The sequence below is a fragment of the Anser cygnoides genome, chromosome 3 (genome assembly GCF_040182565.1).
Source record: "Anser cygnoides isolate HZ-2024a breed goose chromosome 3, Taihu_goose_T2T_genome, whole genome shotgun sequence".
Taxonomy (NCBI): domain Eukaryota; kingdom Metazoa; phylum Chordata; class Aves; order Anseriformes; family Anatidae; genus Anser; species Anser cygnoides.
Genome location: NC_089875.1, coordinates 5,522,710 through 5,543,457, shown reverse-complemented (window position 1 = coordinate 5,543,457; position 20,748 = coordinate 5,522,710). Strand labels below are relative to the sequence as shown.

At 38.4% G+C, this 20,748-nt stretch overlaps 1 protein-coding gene across 10 annotated transcripts in view; it reads left to right on the top strand.

Moving 5' to 3' along the window:
• The window catches only part of PLCB4 (phospholipase C beta 4), a 202,001-nt gene that overhangs the window by 12,202 nt on the left and 169,051 nt on the right, over positions 1-20,748 (top strand). For 6 of the 10 annotated variants that reach the window (XM_048060780.2, XM_048060775.2, XM_048060785.2 and 3 more), the window contains one exon: positions 8,083-8,139. The gene's annotated coding sequence lies outside the window, so the exon portion shown is untranslated. Of the gene's footprint in view, positions 1-8,082; positions 8,140-20,299; positions 20,385-20,748 lie in introns of those variants that run through there. The other 4 variants (XM_048060784.2, XM_048060777.2, XM_048060778.2 and 1 more) reach the window with 2 other exon arrangements.

The following is a 20,748-nucleotide window of genomic DNA, read 5'->3' as shown; positions in this document are numbered from 1 at the left end:
GTTAACAGGGATTCTGGTAAATTACTTCTTGACCTTGAATTGCAAATCAGAATGTAGTAAATCAGGGACATGCACATACTATAGCAGAGCAAACTCCCAGGCGTGCAGCTTAATGTATGGAGTAAAGCACTGCTCATTCTGCTTAGATTGACGTGTCATGCAGTATTAGAGGCCATTGTCTTTAATACCTTTGTTATGGAACAGATCCAGTTTTGATTTATAGCCCAGCAGTAGCGAGGTTCCATTCTGTTCGGTTTTAGAAGTATAGTCTGATACAGAGTATTTATCAAGCAGTCTGTTTTCGTATAATCTGTGACACCAGTCTTCCAGCGAAAATGTAAATGTGCTTCTTGGTGTTATTTCTAGGTATGAGGATTCCCTATGTAAACCTCCTAAGTCAGAGCATAACTCAGGAGCTCTCCCCCCTGCCTCCCCCTTGGCAACTGTACAGCCATAGTCTGAATCAGCAAAGCTTGCTTAAAGGGACAGTCTCAAGTCAAAACCATACATATATATATGGCTTTTTATTTTGTTTTTTAAAAAATGCACTGAAGCAGCTGCACACATGAAGTCTGCTACAGAATATCCCTGTCAGTTTTAAACCCATTTATCTGGGTTGTGTTGTTTCTGTTTCCTCCCTCTCTTTTCTAGTTCCCTGAAAGGCAACAGAAACAGACTGCATAGTTGGATGAGGAAAGCAATAGGAGAGATTGGGCAGAAATTGCTGTCAAATATACAAAGCATACATCTAGAAAGATGTTTCAGCTGTGCTTAAAATTATTTGACACTTTTCAGTTTTACAGCACTCAGAGATCTAATGGCGGTTCTGGAACTTCTTTTTAGGCATTATACGTACTTGTTAAAAATGCTGTTTGCCCAAATGCATTTGTAACATCAGTATTGGAGGAGCCTGGAGTTGAATACAATTTTTCAAACAGAGGCAACAACATGAGCATTCAGCAATTCTTCTAATTGCAGTGGTAAAGATCAGTCTAAAAATTGGAGCTGCACGTGGTAATAGTTTTCAGTCAAGTGGGACTACAAAATTATTGGCTGGCTTTTAGGTGTAAGTTTTTACTCTGTGCAACCTAGCACAAACTGGTGCTGGCTACCATCATCAGTGATTGGTTTTAATATAGCCTACAGCATAGGACCCAGGATGTTTGCACAGTGAGGCTCTGTAAACCCCTGTTGCAGGTGTGTAATGCTTTAATCTGCTTACTGGACAAATAGAAAATTAAACCCATGTCTCCCACTTTTTTGCTTGACAGGAAATCTGACCAGCCGTATCAGATTTTGCCCCCAAGAAATTGCATCAGTTTAAAAAAAAAAAAAAAGGCATTGTACTTGCAGCTTAATGTTTAAACTTGGTGTTAAAATGCAAGAGCAGAATAATACAAACTGATAATGCGAATGGTTTTCTTGGGTGGATTTCAAATCCTGTGCTAGTATCTGGTACAAGTTTTATTTTCTTGCATTGAAATATCATGCTATTTCCATCACAATAATGCCAGTTTTAGCTAGTTGGTTGCTGCTGGATTCAGAGATAGTAATCAAAATTGTTTTGGAACGTAACTCTCAGTTAAGTACAGTGAACATTTTTCTTTTATGCTTCATATTATGCAGTGACTAAACATGTTTACTTTGAACTGGGTATGTGTTCTAGGTGGGTAGCAGTAAAATAAGTGTGTTTAAGCCAGTGGTAATTTAATTTCAGCTCTGTATGTTTTGTTGAGACGAGAAAAGCTGCTGGCACTTAGGCCTTGCAGTGCATTATGAAGTGACTGCCAGTCACATTCTCCTATGGAATTAAAACAAATGGGAAAGCAGAGTGAGAAAGGGGGAAAAGATATTTACATAAAATTAAATGTCTGTCCTGTGGTTTCCTTTAGTTCATAATGCCTGATTGCGTAAACTTCTGCCCACCACCTTGCTGAACTTGGAGCAAAGCAGGTTTTTTGTGGTGTAAAATCTGCTAGCATAAAATTTGTTGTAAATATACTGCTTCATCTTCACTGTGCAGCCCAGAAGGAAGGAAGGAAAGAAGGTATGGAAGGGAACATTCTCTGGAAGTGCAGGTGGCTTTAGTAATTGGTAATGTTTTGTCATGTAGTGGTGTGTGGGTTTTTTTGTTTTGGTAGGGGGAGGGGATGTATCTTAATATGACTGCCAAAAAAGGGACTGTATTTAAAAGCTGAGCACATCTATCCTGGAGGATCTTACCCTAATATAATCGGCTGTGTACTTCCCAATATGTTACGGGACAAAAAGACTTGAATAAAATGGCATGCCCACTCAGTGTTGTTTTTGCACTGTGCAGTTCAACTAGTATTATAACTGATACATAATTATCTCAGTAAATATTCAAGGGGAGAAATACTGCTGTGTAATCCCTCTCTCTTACTGTTGTCGAGGGTTGCAATTATAAAAGCACAGATCAAAATATGCTGTGTGGGAGTTGTTGGTCTGCGTTTTGAAACATGAACAACGAGAAATGAACTCTCAGACTCTGGAGCACAGGGGCACATCTCAAAAAGAATGACTGAGCTGTGGTGGGACCTCTGTGATCATATTGAGATATCCCTGGAGACCTTAGATTATTGCATTTTATCTTAGTGATTTAAAGAGCTGGCAGCTGGTGGCTTGCTGGCCTGAAAGAAGCATCCATCTTCTTCCCCTCTTCTCACCTGCTGCTTGTTTTCTGGTGCCTGCATCGGCTGCCCAGGTTGCAGGATGGATTCTGGGATTGCCCCTTCATTTCTGTTTTCTTTGGGTATGGTGAGAGGTCTTACTTGCTCTTAGTCAGAGTGCAATTTTTTTTTTTGTGTGAAAATAATTTCATTGGCCAAAGGAGAATAAAGGCATCTACACATAATTGAGCTGGATTCTTTGCAATGCCTTAAGTGAGGTCTTGGATTGTTACTGCTTTCATCTGCAGTGAGTGATTTCATAGATTAAAAACCTCTCAAAACTGCAGCAGGATAATTTTGGTTCCAGAGAATTTCTGTAGATGACCGAAGATAGTGTTTGTTTTTCTGAGGAAAAACAAAATATTCTCCTAAGACATAAGCAAAAGTACCTGCAGGAACTTTAGGATACCCTGAAATTTCAGCACTCAAGTTGCAGATTTTGTAGGCCTGTTACATTTGCATACTGATAAGAGTTTGCGGTATCTATTTTGTATTGCATAAACACACTGCTGTTTATTGCCTGGCTCAAATGGTGTGGTTTTATCAGATAAATATAACTCATTCACTGTATGAACAAGCCTGAGAGATTTATTTACATAAATAATTCTTGAGAGTGTACTTAACTATTATTCATCAATATACTTTTCATAAAGAATAATTTCTGGCCTCCAATTTTTTTGGTGTCTCTATGGAAAATAGTCTGCCTATTTCAGGAATTCAAGATACTGAACTCTGCTCAGCAAACACCAAGAAGTAGTTGAAGAACTAAGTTTTCAACATAGCTATATGCATGCAGGTCCTGAGTTGAGAACTTTCTTGACTCATGAGAGCATGGCTGGGGTCAGATGTATGACCGGTAGGTAGTGTATCACATGGCACTAGCAGCAGGTTGTGTGTTTCCTTTGTTTAATAACTTTCTGGCTTAATTCCGTGAAGCTAACTGCAACTGTTCTTAATTAATCCAGATGCGATTTTTGATCGTGGTATTCTTTTGGCAGAAATGGATTAAATATATTTTTTCACTGGCTCTGAAGTTACCGACATATTTGTTTAGCTGCTGCTTTTGTCTGTGTCTGTAGGTCGTAACTGTCCATTTTTTATTTCCTTGGGAATAGACAGCCTTAGGCCTGCAGTCAGTACCATCCGGATCAGTATCGGTGAAGAAAAGATGCAGAGTTATCTGGTGACTGAAAAGGCTACTGATCTTGTGGGTTAGTACGTGAAATGTTCCAGAAAGATATGCCAGAGGCTCAAATTATGTAATGCTTTGAGCAGGAAGCCACTGAATTGTGTGTAGTGTGTGTCACCAGCAACAGACTGATGTCCCTGGCACGGCTCCACTCCAGGAAGGAGCTGAGGTTTCTCCGAGGCTTCGGGCGAGGATGAACAACTTGACAGTGTGGCCCTAGCTAGAACAGCTTGCACCATTGAAGGCAGCACCTGGCAGCGCACAGCCTTGCTGCGTGCTGTCAGAGGCAGGGGGCTGACATCACGTTCCTTTAGTGTGTGGGGTTTCCTGCCCACAAATGTGTACCAGCTGGCATTGTCTTCTCAAGGAGTTAGCATTAAAGCAAGTGTGATTTGCAGCTTTTATTTATTTGCGGGTCTTGAAAAAAGTTGAAAAGGAAGAAAGAACTGTTCTAGAAATTGTCATGTTATTGCATAGGGGATTTAGGTCTGTGGAATTTAAAAGAAATACGTGTCTAAAAACAACTAACACAACACTATGGTTGATGGTCCTTTTTGGCACAAAATGAGTGAAAGTTTGGAAGGTAATGACTGTTTTAGAGTAGGACCAAAATCATTGTGGTTAAATTAAGATTTTAACAGTCTTTTCTAAATCAGGTACTATTACTCTGCTTTTAATTAGAATCAGGCAAAAAGTCCTTATTTGAGTTCTAAGGTTTTATTCTCCCAGTGGGCAACACAAGCAAGTGCTCTTCATCCTCTGCCAAGTGTTCTTAGGTGGGAAACCACTGGAGACTTCTAGGAATGTGTTCCTGTCAGGTCATTCTTTGATCTTTTCAGAGATCAAAGTTTAAAAAAAAAAAAAAAAGGTTAAAAAAAAAAAAATTGTTTGCTTGTTCAAAAAAGTAAAGGGATGTTTGGGATCTGTTGACAAACCCAGGGTCTCAATGAAAGCTGTCCGTTGTGATGATGGATCATCATGATTTAGCTGGGGATTTTGAAGACCTAATCCCCTGGTAACCTATAAAGAAAAACCTGAAGTCATACAGTGGGGAGAGACAGACAACTAGGCAAAGCTCTGCTGCCTGGTTAAGGTGATAGCATGGTTCAGATGACTAGTCAAGAAACAAGTCTTGCCTTTCTGAACAGTAGCTCAGAACCAGGTAAGAGCGTTGTCTCTTGGTGTTAGTGACACTTTGATAGGAGAAATAAAAGCTCCATTTGCTATCCATGATATGGAAGTGAAGATGTATGGTCCCAATGGCTCAGCTCTAGCATAACTGCTTTTCAGAGGGATTTTGAAGACCATTTTTGTGTTGCTCGGCATTCTGATAGGGCCAGAACTTTCTGCTGAATACTGCAGTGCACCTAGTAGATTTTAAGGCTAATTTATAAATGAGTGCTACCATACCAGGAAGAGTTGATATCACTGGACATGTGCAGCTGAGCAAGACACAGCTCACTTGCACAGTCTCTCTCTCAACTGTACTGTACAAAACTATTAAGCTTAATGGCCATGTTTTCTAAATGTTTTTGAAAAACAGATCAGTTCACTTTCAATGATTCCCTTTCAGCTCATACTTCACATATACGAGTGGGCTGGTGAGAGTAGCAAATCTCTGCAGTATAAAATAGGAGCTGCCCTTGATTCAAGTTGAGAGCTTATTTTTAATACTGATCCATTTCTGGAGTTCAGCAATGAATAGATGCTGCTGGAGTTGCTTGGCTTCTTTTTCTTCCACCAGGAAGTTGGATTTTCTTTCCTGCCGGAAGAAACTGTTCTTCTGTAACAGTATGAAGTTTTCTAGTCTTGGCAATACTCTGGCTCATGCAGAAATGCATTTGCACGTTCCCAGCGGCAGCTGAATGTCCAGTTTCCTTTCCTGTTGTGAAAGGACCAAAGTTATGAAAAGAAGTTTTACCTTGCTTGTAAGGCCTGGATTGACTGGCAAGCACAAAATGTATAAGGATACTCTTAAGAAAGAAAGAGAGACAACAGTAGTTTTGATAGCACTATTAAATACAAAGAATTGGATGGCTAGTTAGTGAGAGGTATTCTGTTTACTACTAGATTTATAATTTGTGCTGGACAAAATAATTGAATTGCTAAGTCTGGGACATTTAGGTATATTTAGGGAGGCTGGGTTTCAGAATGGAAAGTATGCTGTCAGTCTTGCTTTTCTAAGCAGCTCTTCGTGGATCTTTAGCAACAATCTGAGTCTCCAGGGGTCTGTAAACCCCAAGGTGAAAATCTCTACCTGTAATGTCTCAAGTAGAAGAAGGATTAGTGTTATCTGTGGTGTAGCCAGTGATGATTAATGAACACTTCCGCATTTGATGCCTCAACAACTGTTTAGGTTTTTAGTTGCAATTGAGATCTGTGATATCTGTGCGGTTAAGTGTTCAGGAATTTAGGAACATAAAATCAATGATTCTCTGGAAAAAAAAAAAAAGGCATCAAGGTATTTAAGACCAGCTTATTTACCTCTTGGTTCCTTCATTTATTTTTCTTGGGACAGGAAAGGAATGAAAATATTAGGAATTATTTGGTCTGTCTTTTTTTGGCCTTTACAACCAGCTGTGGAACAAAGGATAAACCTGAGGCTGCAGCTGCAGGCTGTTTCCCTGTCAGTATTTGAGTTACTGTGAATTAAGGGTTGCTCTGCATTTCTGCCTGTGTAACTGAGACTTGACTCTGGCTCTCTTTCTGTCAAAGAATTTACAGTCTTACTAAAAGGCCTTTGGAGATTTTGAACACAAACAAGATCTTGAAGAAATACTCAACTGGTGAAAAGAAAATGATTTTGATATTTATGTAATTAAAGAGAAGATGATTTTTTGATTTAATTTTGAGATTATATTCATCTGTGTACGTGGAACATGAGAAATTTCAGAGCCCAGTGGCAGTTTTACCCTGAAAGCTGTAAATGATTGAAAACAGTTGAGAAACAGATTCTGCTTCTGTTATGTGCATTAGGTGTGGTATGATGCTACAGATTTCAGTGGAGCTGTGCTACATTTATGCTGATGTAACCGTGTTAAAATTTGACCACAATCTGCAAGAAAACAAATACTGAATATGTATCTGCCATTGCAGACTACTAAAGTAGTTTACATGCCTTAAAATATTTTTGTAACATCGTTTTTCCAACAATAACATGTTTTGAACTGTGAGATTATTTTAGCACTAAACTGATTTCAGTTGACCCTAGAAATAAGTATAAGGACACTTTTGTGTGTAGTTGTTAGGTGGTGGTGATGTGATGATACCTTCTCAAAGCAAAAGCACTGTGTGGTCTTTTATTAGAAGAGCGCACTGTCAATATTTAATAAGAATGAAATACCTAGCCATCATCCCCTGAGTAGCTATTTATGTTTTAGAAAAAGTTCTGTTTTAGTAGAATTTTTGGGCAACTACTGGAGATTCCACCAGAACAGGAAATGATTTTCTTTAACTGTTCTCGTTGCTGTAATTGTGATTGCCGTGGTTCTTAGTGACTCTAGTATGATACTTAGGGCATTTCATGCACCGTGCGTTTTCAGGGCAAAATGCTAGACCTTCATCATGCTCTGGCATATCTTTGGCTGAGAGTTTGGGTTCCCAGAACCTCTGTTTCTAATCTTGCCGAGGTATCTGTGTGTATATACACATGCATATGTGTACACACACGCATACATCTTTTCTCCTGCACTTCATAAAAATCTGAAAGGTACCAGGTCAGATTTAATCCTGAGTATGTGCCTAGTGGATGCGCTCGATTCTAGGCTTCAATTTATTTTACCTTCAAGGGAAGAAAAAAAACATGAAGCTTAATGACAGAGCAAAAAACAGAACTTCAATCCTAAGGTGCAGGAGTTCTTGATGGACATTCATTTGAAAGATCTATTTAAGTTAATTTTTCATTATTTTGAAAACCGAACACTTGTTTTTTTTCCTTTCAAAGCCTCTTCTAATGCATAGGTTTCTAATCTAAATTCGGATTTGACTTCAATTCTGAACACTTCTGTCCCCTTCATTCCTCTTTCTGTAAATATGCTGCTTTGCTTGTTGTGTGGATATTATCCTCATGTCCAATAATGGATGTAATCATTATGAAAAATTATTTCTGGGGGTTAAAAATGTCTTGACGTAGCTCACTGTATTTTATTAACTGGGTATTAGTTTGTACAATTAAGGCTTTTTTTGTTTTGTTTCCTTTTTTAGGGAAAGGATGTCATCTACAATGGGAATTTCTACGGAGTAATTTCTGATTTTCAAAAAGTAAGTGTTTTTCTATTAACCTTTTAATCTGATCTTTTTTATTTTTACTAGATAACTTACTTCAAGTTTTAAAATATTGTTCAGTGTTTCGATGCTGTGCTGGCAGTCTTAGTAGAATGAGGAATGTGTTCTGAAAGAACAATAGTTTAGGTTCATGAGGGGAGAGACTTCATCAAGAATTTAGGTCACAAGTCTGCAACTTCAGAGTATGCTGAGCTCTCCCAAAAACCAGGTACCTTGACACTAAGAAAGATGTGTGAGGATGGCTTGGTACCACTGGCAACTGAGGGGTTTATAGGTACTTGTTGACCTCATCTTTTTGTAGTGGCCTAACATTCTGTGGAGAAGGGATAAGGAATCAACAAACCTCTCTTTCCTGCTAAGGCCCAACCTAACTCCCGAGCTTTTGTGGATCCATTCATAAAACAGCTGCAAAGGCAATGGAAGTGCTCTAATTTCGAAGTAGTTCCAGCGATTTCTTCTCACCTCAGATTTGCAGGAAACATGTTTTGTTGTTATTGTTTTTTTTTTTAAGCACTCTGGTCACTTGCACACCACCTTGATTTCACACTTTAAGTACTTCTAGTCTGACTGTAGTTTTATATATGCCATTTGGCATCAAGGATTCTTACCCTTTTTGGTGCTGCTGACTGGAGTCTGCTCTCCTCTGAAAGCACCAAATCAGCACAAAATTCCACTTGGTTCAGTATCCAGATCTTGAGCAGGCCAAAAGGACTGTTGAAGCAAATGCTAGTTTCTCACCAATTCTGGGTGAGACCTCAGCCTTGCCCTGTTGGCTAATCCATTCAGTTTAGTTAAATGAGTTCTTTGCCTATCACCTCAGTATATAGGAGCAGAGCTCTACCCATGCACATACAGTTTAGAACATTCATTCTTCCTTCAACTGAAATTGTTGTAAATGACCATTATGGGATAACGTATTTACTTTTTGTTGTTGCTTATATAAAAATGTATCTAAATTCACATCAGGAATCTCAGGATCATCAGGAATCTGAGATGAGGATTCCAATTCCAGACAGATCTGTTGTGCAGGGATGTCTCAGGAAAATGTCAGTGCAGAAAAGTAGTTGATACGAAAGGGTGTGTGGGTGCCCTAGTCTTCTAGAATTTTAGAAGTAATAACACAATGGCTGTAGGCAGTGTTTTATGTACATATAACCTTGGTATTAGTCACTAAAACATCCCAAGATTTTTTTTTTACTTCTTGGTTGTTGGTTTATTCCCACAATGTACACCACAAGGATTTGAGAAATTTGTTGCACAGTGACATGGTGTTTTATCACAATTGGTCTGTTTATTTGTAAATGATTAAAATATTTCTCTTATGGGCAAAAGTGCTATTTGCTAAAATAATAATTAATAAATAAAACCTACATTGGCCAGAAATAGCTTTCTTGGAAAGTAGAAACTACTGTAAATGTTTTCTTAGAGCAACAGTCTGAAAATACGGGTAGTGCTAACTAAATTCATATCCAGGTGTAAGTAGTAGAACTTACTGGAGATTCAGAATGAAATCACACTAGTGACAGAACTGCTGGGATAACTGGCTCATTTGTTAGAATTGGTAAAGAAGGAGGGGATGAATCAGTGTACCTTACCTTGAGTGTACCTTAGCTATTGCATTTGAGCAACTTGCGTGCCTTCAAAATAAAACTCTACATAGCGGTGGTAAGAGTCATTAAGCGTGAAATTAGGTGAAGAAAGTTATGATTGCTCCTTTTCGCTTTCTACTTGGACGCAATTTTAGCCATTTAAACATAATGTGCATGGGGATATGCTGTAGGCTTTGCACATCTAAAGTCAAAGAAGTTAAAACCCTTTGGAACAAAGGAAAAGTTAATTCCACAACTTCTGAACTTACATCAAGTAAATATGAAGAGAATTTGGCTCAGTAACAAGAAAACAAAAACAAAACAAAAATAGCCCCAGGCAGTTGTAATTTATACAGTCAGTTACAAGGTCTGCTAGCAGTGTACTGAAGTTAATACTAGTTACCTTGAGGATGCCTGGGAGAATTTTTTTTGGATAGCAAGCACGCTAACATATCAGATTATTAGAGGTGAGACTGTTGTGCAATATTGTCTTTTATTAAAGTGTGTGATTTTGAACAGTATCCCTTCAGGAGCTGAGGTCAGCCAGTGGGTCCTTACAGGTTCATTCTGCTTACAGAGTGCTGGGAGGACAGGGGGGTGCAAATAAGAGATGTTGCCTGAATCATAACACATCTCTATGTATAATAGTCACCTCTTTCAATGCTGTCAGCAGCTACGGGAACTTTTGCCACTTTCCTACTCGCAGAGAGACTGGGCTATTACCCAAATAAAAATTGCTTTATTGATTATAGTTTTTGACCTCCTTGAAAGGAGGAGTACTAAACCCCTGATCAAAGTCTGTAGTGTTGAAGCTGGGCATAATGTTCAGTGGGCATTCCTGACCAGAGTGGTAATTAAAACAATGTCCTGATCATTACATGATTTTTATTCATTACCACATTTTAGTTCATTTTTATGGAGGTGAAATAAGATCCCTATGGCAATTTTACAGATTAGAAGTGTAGAGGTTTTTTTTTCTGGAGTGAAGGGCACAGTCAGATTATTGGGCCTTGGTATTTTTGTTGAAATTGCTAGTGCTCTCATGTGGGTACTTTTGTGACTCTCTCTCTCTCAGATGTGGAGTTAAGAACATTCACCCCAAAGTGATTCTTAATGATCTCTGTATCTTGTCTTCAGTAAGAGCCAGTTATGTTAATCCTGCCTCTGTTAATCCTAACTACGTGATTGTGTGTGATGTTATTAAAAAAACAACCCACCTGTATATTTACATGGAATACACAAGGAAACGCCTCACTCCCTGATAGCTCAGACTTGTGGAAATGAGCATTCTGCTAATGTTCTGTTTAGGAGATAGCAGCCCACTGGAACAGTCACTAGCTGACTGTTTACCCTGTAGGCAGACAGTAGTTGAGTCTGACTATGCTCAAGAAACACTAATATTTTTCTGAAACGGATATCTTCCCGCTCAGCTATGAAGCAGTTTAAATGCCTTCCTGACTGAGTGGAAGTGGAGGAAGGGAGAGACACAAATTAGAGCCATTACCAAAGATAAGTCGAACTGTAAAAGAAAGTAAGGGTTCTCACTAGTAAAATGTTGTCCATAAACGTTGCCCGTTAATGTGGCTTGAAGATGTTATTGTATAACTGGATCCTCAAGCCAGAGTTTGAACACCTGATGGACTATTGGTTAGAATCATGAAGGCAGGCATATTAGGAGCTAACATATTAGCCACACACAGATATACCTTTCTTTTGTTTCTCTTTACCTGTTTCTCTGTGTTCTGCATCTGTGCAGTTTGTGTTTACTATTCAAACAAAAAAGTACTTTTTTAAATCTTAATCTTGTAATTACATTGAGGGTAGTATTAAGGGTACTAGCAGATTCCTTCAGGGTAGCAGTTCTTGTGGTGTAGGTAATGAAACAGATTTGAACAGTGATGTTCGCAACTGTGTCCCTCCAGGACATGTAAATAGTGTTTGTCCATCCTGCTGCATATGACAGACTGGAACCAGTTCATCGGGGGCCTCTGTGCTCTGATCCATCCTGGCAGGGTGGGAGAAAGGATGGAGAACCTGAACATGAAGGTTGCTAGGGTAGGAGAGAAATGATGCAAGTTTCTTCTGTATTCAAGAAGATCATTAACAGATCACTCAGTAATCCAGTTGCTCAAGTTTTTCCACCCTGTTGTGATTACAAAATAGTAGCAATTTACTGGCTCTTTTAAAAACCTAGGTTCTTAAGAGTACTGGAGCTTAACAGAGTAAGCCTGCTCTGATCTTTATAGCTGAATCTATAACTGTTTTTACTTTAACAGTTGGTTTACTTGGTAGACTTAGGTGACTAGTTCATTCACTTCTCTGGAGCCTCCAAAATACTGACACATACCCACAGACATTGTCTTGTAGCTGTGAAAGTACTGCAAGTGCAAATGCAAACACTGTTAATGTGGTGCTGCTCACACCCAATGTACTTGTACAAATTACATTCTGTAATTTCTAGTGTTGCACTGTTTACTTCTTTACTTTAAAAGTCCAAAACTTGATGAACTTCTATGTAATCTTTTTTGCTATGAACCCAGAAATACTCTGTGTGTGTTTTCCTTATGTCAGTGTATGACTTCCCACCAGCACAGCATAACTATATATGCACTCACATAACTGAGGATGAATTTTAGTCCTGAAGTATTTGCCTTCTGATCATTATATAGGGCATGGTAACCACTCCCAAAATGGAAGTGACACTTTATAGGGAAGGACAAAGAAGAGAAATTCTCTTCTTGTAAGAGACCAATGCAATTTGCTCAGTTTACTATTCTCAAAATAGAGGTTTTTAACCTTAGCTTTAGACTCTGTCTCCACTGAATATCTTCTTATTGTCCCTGACAAGCACAGCAATTAAGATATTTTGCGTAGGTATTTTCCACTTGAGATGAATTTTGCTCTGTAGCATCTGTTTTGCCCATGACTCGTAATTCTGTTCTTTTAATCAGATCCATTGAATCCTACAGCCTGTCAGATTGTTTATGCATGTTATCTCTGGCTTCCAGAAATCGAGTTTTTAGGTCTGAAAAGTTATCTGCTGTTTGTAAGCAACATGCGTAGCTTACTTAGGTGGTGTATATACCAAGTTTCCCTTAAGTTAGGCAATGTTTTCCTAAAAAAAATTCTCTTATTTTTAGCACACTTCTAAGTCAGAAATGCTTAAAATATCTTGTCATCAAAACTTGGAGTCAATGATGTAAAACAGAGGGGGGGAAGAAAAGAAAAAATTAAAAGAAGCTTACTGCATCCAGATGAAGCATTGCTTTCTAAACATTCCCTGCTGTTTGGAAATCACATATTCTTCACACTTTACTGTGAAAGACTGTTCAGATAATTACAGCAAAATCTAGTGGCAGGTAGACCTCTTTGGGAAAGGTGAGCGTGGATGGAGCAGGAAGTACGGACTAGTGAGGGTCTCAGATTGAGGGAGGCTGGTGGCTCAGAGAGAAGGGAGAGAGCTCTGGGAATTAAAAAGCAAGTGATAACAAAAGTATGTAGATCACTTATGGTGGTAGTCACGGCTGTGGTTGTCAGATTCCCTGTAGTTTCATGTACACTGCTGCTAAAGAAAGCAGTCCCCAATCTCACTCCCAGCCTCTGATTTCTGTCCCAGGATGCTCATTTACATCAAAAACCTGTGTAAGCAACTAGCGAATCACAGAACTGATCTGGCCAAAAAGTAGATTTGCTAAATAAAATCCTGAAATGAGTCTGTTTTCATTTGTGGTGGCAGAGTGGAGGTTAATAGGGAAAGGATGAGGGACTGGTGGATTTCTGGAGAGGACTCTTGAAGTTTACCAGAGAACTGCCTCAAAATTGTTCATAAATTTCTAAGATGAGAGCTGATTATATTCCATCATTTCCATGGTTGGTCTGTCTTAAACTGTGACTGAATCTTCAGGCGTTCTAATGCAGGAAAAAAAAAAAAGGAGGAAATAATTCTTGGGTGCTGAATATTTTGTTTATGATAGCCATATAATCATTATAACTAATAATAAAAATTTGGAATGGATAATTAACTTATTTCTCATTGCATAAGACAACCTCAGACTATCAGTGATCAGCATGAGTCTTATGTGGGGGGGGCAAATTATCCAATAACTGCCTGCTGCAAGATTCTCATGCATTCATCTAAAGCATCTGGTGGTGGCATCCAAGACAGTACTGCAGTAGACAGGCCTTGGGTCTGATCCAGTCTGTCTATCTGTACCCATAATTTACTGGGAAAGATCAGACACTTAGGAAATAAAAACTGCTTTCCCCAAAGTGTTCCTGCATACATGACTCTTGTTGGAAGTGGTGTATGTATACAAAGCTGTGTGACAAGTAAACTGAATTAGCACTTGTTTTAGGCTGGGAATGCTTGCTTTCTTTTGTTTGGATATTTTTTCATCTGGCTGCCTAGTAAAGCTTTTCCCTTTAGATTTTTCTCGTGCACTCCCCAGGAAGGAAAGCACACAGGTAGCGGAATGTTATATAAGGAACTAAGCTATGCTATTTTATTCAAATTTTATGTTTCATTAATGCCCAACACTAGAGCATTATTTCATTAAAATATGGAAAGACCTGGTCTTACATGCAAAGGTGGGCAATGTGGGATAAACTGCAGTGGGTGAGAAAACGGTCTGAAAGTAAGACAAAATGACAGCTCGTGTTGTTAGGCCTCAATGAAACCTGAAGAAAGTGGAATTTTTGTAAACAGTTTTGCTCTGTGCAGGCTCAGCTCACTAAGACACTAAGTGCTGACTTTCTGTGTTTTCCTCTTTTTCTTTTCTTCTTTTTTTCTGGGTTGCTTTCTTCCTTGATAGCGATTTGAATTGCCTCCTGGGGTCTGCTCAATCTAACTGGTAGAAGTATGCCCCTGGCAATGGAGAGGGTAGAGTAGAAAAGAGTGGAGGAAACTATTCCCTTTCCAGTTTCTCAACATAAAATTGGATGACATGACTCAGTGTGAAAGCTGAATGGTGGTGGTGGTGGCAGGGGGCAGAGGTGGTGGGTGATGTTCCCAAGGAATTCCTTTGCAGTCAGGTTGGTGGGATTTTTGCCACTGAACTCAACTGGAGCCGAGTGTATGAGAAAGAAATGGAGGGCTACAGAATAGGCAGAACAGTTTGGAAGGTAGGGGAAAAACTGCAAAATAAACAGAGTGTGGTAGAAAAACCAGGAAATGTAAAAATAAAACTGTCAGATGTAGGAAATGTGTTGTGGGGGAGGAAGCAAGAGGTCATGTGCACAGATGAGTTTGGATAAGATGTTTTATTCATTTCTGATTCCATTTTCCTGTTGAAACTACCTGCCAAGCCCTACTAGAGATACACTAGTATATATTTTCTTTTAAACTGATGTGTGTTCTTATACAATGTAAATGGTGCGTTCATCTTTAGGTCTTACTGTAGTCTGGTGAAGCCAAAAAGAAAACTACTCAACTACTGCCAGAAAATGCATTGCATTTGGAAAGGACTACCCCCCCCCCCCCCCCCCCCCCCCCAAGTCTTTAACTTCTTTAAACTATGAAACTACAGAAAACATCCCTGTGAAATTTTCCATAATTACATTTGTGGTCTGGTTTAGAGGAGAGATGCTTGGCTGAGTGTTTAAGTAAACAGATTCTAATCAAAGGCAAAACTCCCCATCACCCTGTGGCTTTGCCAGAACCTGCTTTTGTTCTAGTTTTCATACCTTACCTGTTGTAATTCTGTTGCTCTTAAAACATGTATTGCATTAGAGAACAGGGAGTTTGCGTGTGTGATAGTTATGGAGTCTGCCCTATTGGCAGCAGTTTACCCTAACAAAATGTTTTTGGTTGTAGTACCTGTGAAAGCTGGAATCTGAGAGGGTTGTGTGTCCTGTTCTTCATCAGAATGATTCCTTGCAGGCAATGGAAATATCTGTGGCCAATCAAATTTGCATTCAAAATTTCATTTATAATTATTGTGGTTATTATGATTTCCTCTTTCTCTGTGTGCATCACCTTAATCTACTGAGTGTAAATTTTCTAAACTCAACAGGTTGCATAAGCCAGAAAAGTAGGAAATAAGTCCTAAAAGAACTGCTGCCAGATCTTTGAAGCATGTATTGAGTTATTGGATCTGAAACACAATGTGCAAGAGTTGCTCTGCCAAGTTTTGAAAGTTACAGTATGTGGAGTGATGAGACTACTGTCTAGTTATTTTTTGTAAAACAAAGGGGAAAGACAGAAATATGGAATGTTGTTTATTGCTTAATGGCACACATTCCCCCCTTTCAGTTGTTTGTATTTTTAGCTTTCTTCTTTTTCAGAATTAATAAGTCATTGTATTAAACATTACAGTGAAAAGTAATAAGTAAATTTAGTAAATAGATTTAATAACTGCACTTTTTGCAGTTTGATCTGTAGCAGACAAAATCTGGATTGTAAACAAGATCATTGAGATCTTCTGCAGTCTGGGTTAGCAGTTGGGAGCCTATCTTCAGCACTGCTGTAGAGGTTACAGGTAACTCCTGTACTGATACACAGGCTGCTTTTCAAACTCTACAAAGTCCTTTTCTCAGGTATTTGTTTCTTTGGAGGAATTCAACCATTTATACTTGTTTTTCAGTGAGTGTTTTTATAAATGGCCTGGTTACGAGATCACTCTTCTCATACAAAAAGAGGCAGTGCTTTGCTTACTGCATTTAATCAGGTCTAGGTGGTCAAATGTATATCTCTAGCTCCAGTTTGTAAGTTCAGTCTGACAAAAATTAATTCAGTCACTTTCTTCTTGCATGGCATCTCACCTTGAGCTTAGCTATATTGTAGCCTTTAGAAAGCTACTGTGTCTTTCATTCTTTACAAACTTTCTGGGAGGAGAAAAGCTAAGCAGCCTGGCTATTAAAATATATGCGGCTTGTTTGAATTACGTTTATGCTGAGCAGCTGGCTCTTTGAATTCAGGAGGTCCTTTCCAGCAAGATGGTCAGGCATGTCTGCCTCACGTTGGTACTTTGATGGCTTGTTCAAGTTATTTCTGAATCTTTCTCTTTGAAAACTAAGTAAACGAGTTTTTAAATTGACTTTTTAAATTTCACCAAATAAAGTGTGGGCTTGCACACATCGATTCTTATGTGTGGTCCACTAAGCCATTTAACTCCCTCTCTGAAAGGTAGATACAAGATGGAAAACTTGTTGTCCAGGTGGATCAGAACTTGAGTTTGCTGAAGTTGGAGCTGGTGCCTGTGGTTCCTTTCAAAAGTCAGTTCTGCCTGTCCTAACTTTGAGAAGGAAGGATTCATATCAAACATCCACATGGCATTTGCCTGTGGCCATGTTGGAACTAAGCAAAGTGAAATCTTTCATTAGGCAAAGTGTCTTTTATCAGACTGAACAATATAATTATAACTTGTAGGGGAAAAATAGAAAAACATTTGCACATATAACCCCATCTACAAATCAGCTGGGTCTGTATGCCTGAAATCTAGCTGTCTTGTTTCTGTGAGAGTCTTTACAACCTGTTTTTGTGTAAACACATCTGATTTTAAGGATGTAGATATTCATTGTGCAAGATATCCTGAAGAACCTAGAACAAACTTCCTTAAGTGGTTTTTAAATGATCTCTTTTATTCTGTTGGTTTAACATGCCTCTTCCTCCATGCCCTAATTAAGCTGTCTGTTGCATAGACTCTCCAGAACATTTTTTTTCTTCATAATGGTGCATATAAACAATTGGTGAACTGGGGAGTTTGCTCTTGTAAAATTTTAAACAATTTAGGCAGTTTCCAGGAGAATATATTAAGGAAAGTAAAAGCTTTCCTCTTTTCTCAATTCATGTATCAGCATGGAGTGTTTTCTAATGTCACATGAAGTTTCAAATCAGATTTGTCATTAATACTCTACTCTTCTGTGTTAATCCAGAGATGAGGTAAAGGTGTAGTACAATATTTCTACATTTGCTTTTACGTCTATTTCATCTCGCGAAGGTATTGCAAATTGGCAGGAGCATAAATGAGAATCAGACTCTAAGAACTTCTAAAAATTATGGTGGCTAAAGCAAAGACATTACAGCAAATGCCTTTTAAATATGAGGTAATGGTAATTAAAGCAACAGTGTCTGGAATAGTTAATCAGTAAAAGCTGAAGCCTATTCAGTAATGTGGGAGCACATGGTTGTATCCCAAGTATTCCTTAATGGAGCTTCATTTGCTCTCATCTATTCTCTGGTATGAGTCTGCAGCCTACCAACTCAGTCTGTACAACCAGCGGGATCCAGGGAGAGCTTTGAAATGCCAGGGCTTATCTATGAAGAGACTGTGTGCGCTATATATCCTAAAACTGCATTTTCTGGAAGGCTTTGCCATTTCTGTGCAGTATGGTTTCACGGCTGCAACAGAAGCTTTGCAAACAGGATGCCTCAGGCTGGTGTTGCTGAAAAGCATTCCCACTCTGGCATGCCTAACGTACGTGTGTAGAGCTGGACGCTCTGTGTGGGTGGGTGGGAAGGTGGTTGTCCTGTCTTTTGGCTGTCAAGTTGGCATGTTCAGGAATTTTGTCTGGCTGTGCCCTCTGTCCCCTCTTTTCTTGGTGGTGCGCATTAGCATGTGAACCTTGGCAGCTGAGGGTATGAGACAGCAGGTGACGGAAGAGCAGGAAATGATGCTATTGACTCTGCTACCTCTTGTACTTGTGACCTCAGCAGAGTATACTGGAGTCAGTGTTATAAAACACGCTCTCTTTGGCAGTTTATTGCTTATCCTTACAGGTGATCTTCACTATGATTTATTTTTTTCTAATACGTGTTTCCAGAACACAAGGGACTTGTTTCTGTGTCTGTTTTTGCTGGCGCTTGATGTGACTTGATATAAATAATATGAAATTGAGTCAAGTGGTTAAATGTTAAAACAGCTTCCCACATGTTTTGGTTTACTGCCAGGGAAAGGTGAATGTTCAGCATAAATGCTGTATTTAAACAGTAGTCAAATATTTATTATTGTTGAATGAATGACCTGACAAGGATGTGGTTGAACTGAAATGTACAGGTTATATTTCATGGAATTGGAAAGCTTTATTAATATTTGAAGAATGGCTTTAATTAGTCTGACTGTTGGTAGGTGTGTTCGCTTTCTCAATGTACACCCAGCATAGCCTTTTTCACCAACTTATAATTGGCAGTTTCCCATAGGAAATAATCATTATTGGTATTACAAAAGCACTTTGTATCTATCACATTTGGGAAATGAAAGTTTTGCAGAGGTCATAATAAAGCATGCCCCCAATTATGCTAATAACTCATACCACAAATGATCCAATGGAAGGTTTAATAGCTTGATAGTACTCTTAATTTTTCCCACTCTGAGAAAATCTAATCATTTTGCGTCATTTTGACGCTTTACCGAAAGGTTAAAAAAAAAAAAATCTTCCTTCTCCCCTGTTTTTAAGCTTTTACCTGATTTCTCTTAGTGACTTGAGGATCTTGAGATTTTTCTTCTAAAATATTAATTTTAGAAGCACTTTGTTCCACTTTTTTTGCTGTGATGTTGATGTTTTTAATGAGCTCAGGATTGCAAAAGATACCATGTATTATTACCTTTTGGTGGAAGTATCTCTGTTTTATTGGGACTTTGACAGTATAGTCTAAAACTTGGATTCTTTGCTAAAGGAAATGTGTTGAAGTCATTTAAAATAACAATGTTTTAAAAAACTATTAAAAGATGTCAAAAAAAAAAAAGACAACACAAGATTTCTGAAGCAAGCTGAATTTTTATCTTGCTTTGTCTGTCAAATAAAGTTTCCTTTATTTCCACTGAGGAAGTACTTCTGCAGTTCACTTTAAAGATTTAACAGCTAAACTATCCAGAACTTTTCAAAATATCAGAACAAATGTTCAGAATATAATTAGAGATGATTTGATATTGCATTTTCTCACTTATGTAACCTGTCCACCAGACAGGTTTCCTTTGAACCAGGTGGTCTGTTTTACTTGAAATGGCCTTTTCTTTTTGGAATTTTGCAACTAAAACATTACTAAAAGGCTAGATGGCATAATTTACTCCCGAGACTGATTATACTAATATACCTGCAGTTACTGTGCATCTACTGAGTTGTTAAAGAACACATTAAGAGGGCAGTCTGAAAGCTAACATTTGCAAATGTCTCCAAATTGAATTATAAATGTCTCTGGTAAACAAAATGTTTGCTGCATGGTGTCTGGTCCACTTGGATGTCTGGCTTTATCAGGTATGTGTGCTTTGCAACATACTTGACAGAAAATATGTTGCAAAGACAGGGCAAAAACAAAACAAACACAATGAAATAGCTTGGGCTTACTCATTTTAGAATGAAACATGTTTTAATTATATATTTTCTAGTTTAAAACGTTCTTTCTTTCAGTCAAGTTTTTTCCACAAACCTTATTTCAGCAGATAGGCAATTGGTTTATTCCTCTTTTTAGATGAGCAGTAGATGAGAAATCTTGATGTGTATGGAAATTGAAATGGAGGGTTGATAGAGCTTTGCGCACACTGGTTTTATGAGATGCATTAGGAAAGCTGCTGGCTTCTACTTTATTAAAGGTATTGTTTTGCTTTGTGCAGGTACTAGAGGTGTAGCAATACATAAGATGCCTGTTTAATGAACATTCCTTTGTAACGGTTTTCTGAAAAGCAAGGCCTTTCTCATGTAAGTGTTTTTGTATTAACTGCTTTCTGGTTCAATTGATTATACTTGAAAATAGAGAACAAGATGGGAGCAAGCTCCTGGTAGGTTTAAACTTGAATCTTGATTATGTCCTCCTGTAAATATTTTTCTGTGTTGGCATTTCTTCATTTTTTTTCATTCTCAGTTGTCATATATGCTTAATATTAAGTGCAGAGACCCTCTCTGCTATTTATACTTCAGTTCTCTTCAATGGCAGGTTACTTTTTTCCGGTGCATAAACACCTCTGTTTCCTTTCCATAAACACCTCCACCAGTCGAGCCATTCCTGTTTATACCTAGATGATTGTTTCTATGAAAATGCACATAATATTGTGTGGAGAAGATA